Raw genomic sequence first — 4,809 nt, 5'->3', positions numbered from 1 at the left:
TGGTACTCTGAGCTACCCTCCCAGCCTCATGTGATTTTCTATATGAAAAGCCATTAATCTTTTCCTTTGTGACTCATTAATCTCTTCATTCTTTGCCTAGAAAATCGATCTCTTTTAGAGATGCAATAAATGTTTCATCGTTTTTGCTTCTGCACTTTCTTGGTTTTTAACATATTTTATTCATTAACCCAATAGTAACTTATTTTGTGATATGTTAATCTAAATCATATTGCCCCAGACTAATCAATCCCATTCCATTTAATGAATGAGCCTTTCTTTTTCTATCGATTTATCAGGCGGGGGGCTGGATGTGTGGCTCAGTGGTAGGATGCTGTCTACCATCCATAGCACTGAAAAAAAGAAAGAAAATAGAAAAGAATGAAAAGAAAGGAAGAAAGTAGTTTTTTTTTTTTTTTTTTTTTTGTGGAACCGGGGATTGAACTCAGGCCTTGTGCTTGTCAGGGAAGCACTTATTCTACTGAGCCATCTCCCCGGTCCCCTAGGAAGAAAGATTTACAAGGTATATTTGTCATCTCTTAAGCACTCATAGGTTAGGCCCGTTTTGTTCCACTGAGTACTCCATTCTTGTTCAAGTTCAAGTAGTGCTTAGTGGGGCCAGTGAGATAGCTCAGCAGACTAAGTGTCTGTTTAGGCAACCTCAGAGACCAGAGTTCGATCCCTGGCACCATATGCCATGCCGGCCCACCTCCCAGGGCAAGCTGACTCCTAGTCTTTGGGACGGCCAACGCCATGCTTTTTACCAATGAGTTGCTCTACATGGAGAAGCTGATTCAGGTGGTTACTATGGGCATCTTCATTGCACACTACAAAGCAAAGGACCAAGCGCAGGCCATCTTCCTTTGTGCAGTGGTGGGGGCTGAAGCCAGAGCCTTGTGCCCGAGAGGCTAGTGTTCTAGCACTGAGTGCACCCTTCGCCCTCAGCAAGTCTTTTTCAAGGCCAAATTCCATCTACAACAAAATCCAGGGAAATGCCCCTAATTCTTTTTTTTTTCCCCCTAATTCTTTTACTGCACTGAGATCTCCCATCAAATTGCTGGCAGCTAGCAGGTGTCTGTTCTCATTAGGATTTAGTGTTTGCTCAAAGGAAACGGCCAGCTAGATGACTTAGCAGACTAAAGCGCCTGCTTAGGTAGGCACAGCAACAGAGGCTCCATTGCCAGCGTACGGTGCTGGCCCCACCCCTGGGGCACACTGAGACAGCGAGTGAGACTGGGCATGGTGCTGCACGCCTGTGATCCTAGCGCTTGGGAAGCTGAAAACAGGAGGATCACTACAAGTCCAATCTGTGTAGTAAGACTCTGCAGACCCTGTACTAAATACATTCAAAAAACAAAAACAAAAACAAAAAAACCAAAAGAGACTCAACCTTTGAGAGGAGCAAAAAGGGAGAGGGTGGAACCCTGACCAAGGCTATGTTGTGTGGGCCGGATCCCCAGTGCTGACAGTGTGTGTGGCTTTGAGACAGGGTCTGTTATGCAGTTCCGACTGGCCTTGAGCTCACTCTGTAGCCCAGCTGGTCACGGACTCGTGAGGATCCTCTTGCCACAGCCTCCTGAATGCTGGGGTTACAGGCATGCACCTCGCTCAGCTGCAATGGTCACAGTATTTAAGGTTTCGTGGCCACACCCTGTCTGTGTACCTGTATTGCAAAATCAGCTATGATGCTATTTAAAGGGTCGAGCATGCTGATTCTGACAAAACTTAATTCATAAAAAACAGGTGAACAACAGTAGTCTGCCAAATTCTTATTCTAGTATAAAAGGAAAGTCACTACTGGACCCTAAGGATGTTTCTCAAGACTGTGGCCCGGGTGAGTTTCCAGTTCCTGAGCCTCTAGAGGGCGCACGCCACCATGCATAGCCTTTTGCAAAAGGGAGGGGACCAAGAGGAGAGAGGGAGGGATGGACAGAAAGAACTGGATGTGTTATGCTCGCGTACCACGCCCCGCGAGGAATGTTATCACTGTGGATTGCTGGATTGCCAACACGTGCTAGTAAAAATTTCAAGAAATGGTCTCTTTCCGTCTCCAGCCTCGGCAGAGAGCGGAGGAACCGCTATGCCCGTGTGTGCCGAGCTGCTCCAGCCTCCTGATTCAAGCCGAATCAACAGGCGCACTCTACAATGCGCTGATTCACCGTAAGACGGTGGGCGTGGAGCCAGCGGCCAATGGCAAGGGGGTCGTGGTGGTCCTGAGGCGGAGATCCGGACAGCTGAAGCCAGGCACCTCCTACGTGGGCACCACCAGCAACAAGAACGCACATGCTGCCCTCAGCGGTACCCACCACATGATCCGAAAGAACAAGTACTGCCCGAACCTGCGCAGGGCTGCCATCTGCAGAGCCAGCGCCATCCTGCGCAGCCAGAAGCCTATGATATTAAAGAGGAAGCGGACCAGGCCCACCAAGAGTGCTTGAGCAGGGGCCGGGGAGATGGCTCAGTAGAATAAGCTCCAAGCGCAAGGCCCTGAGTTCAATCCCCGGTGGGGGGGGGGGGGGAGGGAGAGGGAGAGGGAGAGGGAGAGAGAGAGAGAGGGAGAGAGAGAGAGAACAGCATGCAGCAAGCGTCATCTGCTTGTCTTATCTTGCAGCTCTGTCACCAGTGTAGTCTCCCTAATGTTGAAGCCACAGGCATCCTAAGGATCTCCAGCGTCCCAAAGTAAGGGCGGGCCAGCGTCCTCCTGGCCCAAGGTCTGACCTCCCTGAGCCCCTTGAGTCCTGAAGGAGTGAGTGTGACAGGCCTAGGTCCTGGCCTGGGCCCTCTTGGTGGGGACCGTGGGTGGCAGAGCAGCCCTGACCTCCTGGAGGGAGACTGACCTGGTTTCTGATCTGGGCTTAACGTTCTTGCCTGAATGGCGTAAATACTTACAAAGACTGCGTCACTGCAGTCCAGGTTTCCTTGATAAAATTAGTTCCTCCACCTGCATTCCCTGTGCCGTACTGGGTTTGGGGTTGTGGGAGTGAAGAAAGAGGAGGCCTTCTCCGGAGCTTGTTTCCTGGCCATAGGCCCAGCTGTCCAACACCCCTTCCCAAGCACGCTCTCCCACCTGCCAGGCACAGGCGGGAGCTAGGGACACAGACACCCTGGAGGCAGCTTGGGAACTTGCTTCAACTGGCGGAGGTGGGTTTGCCTCAGCTATGCCTAAGATCCAGATGCAGCCCAGACGTGGCAAATGCTCCGTGAAAATCTGCAGAGCTAAATGGAGGAAGTGGCGAAGTCTGCAGCTGTCCCCCAGGATGGGGGCGCAAACCAGACACCCGGACGTGGGCGGGCAGAGGAATGAGAGCAGACACAGGGCTGGGCGGATGATGCGTGTGGCCCCACACAGCCTTCGAGAGCCAGCAGCGATCAGGTGCCAGCCATGGCTCGCTATGTTGTCCTCTGCAGGCACCATGCCTGGACAACCAGTGCCGCTGACGTCAACGCTGGCCAGGCTTGCCTCTTCTGGAGGCAGAGGCCCTAGGTTTCCTACACCTGGCAGGCACAGGGAGAGGGGTGCTCCCTCTGGGCAGGTGTCCTTCACGCACCCAAAAGGCCAGGCTGTTCACTCTCTGTGTGCTGGATCACTGGTGTATACCACTATGCCAGATCCCTAAATGCCAAAGGCAGCTAAGTTCCAATGAAAACACAGAGGACATCTCCAAAGCAGGCAGGAAGTGTTAACTATTGGCTGTCACAGACTGTTCATGACCATACTCTTCCACTCAAGAGGAAAAAGGACAGCTGACTGGATCAGCCAAAAGGGATTAGGAGCCGCAGGTTCAATCCTGGGCCTGCTGTGCGGGTGGCCCGCCCCTGGGGCATGCTGAGCCAGCAATTGAGTCTAGGCGTGGTGGCACATGACTATAATCCCAGCTCTTGGGAGGCTGTAAACAGGCAGATCACTATGAGTCTGATCTAGTAGTGAGACCTTGAACACCCTATAGAACCGTCCCTAAAAAATACAAACAAAACAAAACAAAACAAAAAAAAACCCCGCAAAGAACCACAAAAACAAAAACAGAAGAAGAAGAAAGAAACGACAGCTGATGACCCTAGGCAGGTGTGGGAGCCCTTGGGGTGGGCCTGCCAGACTGGCAACAGGGAACCTCCGTCTGTGACCACCAGTGTAGCCCCAGCCATACATGCTGAGCCCGAGGATGGCCTGCTCTCAGGCCAGAAACAGACCCATAGACTGTCCTGGTGGGAGATTTCAGCCAACACTCACGGCCTAGATCCAGCCTTCTTTTATTAAATTTCACCAACAACTAAATAGTGTATAGCTAATGCTAGTCCTTTCGGGTGACACAAAGGAACAGAATGCAAACTGACCTTGAGGGAGTTGTTTTGTTTTGTTTCAGTGCTCGGGAGTGAACCCCAGGCCTCACACGTGCTAGGCAAGTGCTCTACCACTGAGCTACGCCCCTAGAACAATAAGAAATGTTTTTAGGACACCTAAAGTGACTTACACTGCACTAATGTCATTGGTGTAAGAGGCGTCCCAGTGCAGTTTAGAGTTCAGGGTGAGATGAATGCCTGAATTTACAGGGGCCCTAGAGCTGGGCAGGCAGAAGAAGCTTAACTAAAGGGGCCTTCATGGAGCTGACCCTTAGGGTGCAGGCAGAGTGCCAGGAAACAGCCAACGCCAGATGCAAACTCAGACGAGTATGGAGGTTGGCAAATTATTGCCTATGAGCCACCTCTGATCTGCCTGAAGTTAAAGACTTTTTTTTTTTTTTTTTTTTGTGGAACCAGGGATTGAACTCAGGCCCTTGCACTTGCCAGGGAAGCATTTATTTTACTGAGCCATCT

At 51.2% G+C, this 4,809-nt stretch overlaps 1 protein-coding gene and 1 pseudogene across 1 annotated transcript in view; one reads left to right on the top strand and one right to left on the bottom strand.

The window, feature by feature from the left end:
* The window catches only part of Dennd2a (DENN domain containing 2A), an 83,477-nt gene that overhangs the window by 37,220 nt on the left and 41,448 nt on the right, over positions 1–4,809 (bottom strand). The gene's annotated exons all lie outside the window — the stretch shown is intronic.
* LOC105741881 lies at positions 2,031–2,435 on the top strand (annotated as a pseudogene).

Source organism: Octodon degus, unplaced genomic scaffold (genome assembly GCF_000260255.1).
Source record: "Octodon degus isolate 3935 unplaced genomic scaffold, OctDeg1.0 scaffold00027, whole genome shotgun sequence".
NCBI lineage: Eukaryota > Metazoa > Chordata > Mammalia > Rodentia > Octodontidae > Octodon > Octodon degus.
The sequence above is the reverse complement of the archived record's forward strand: the minus strand, read 5'-3'. Positions and strand labels throughout refer to the sequence as shown.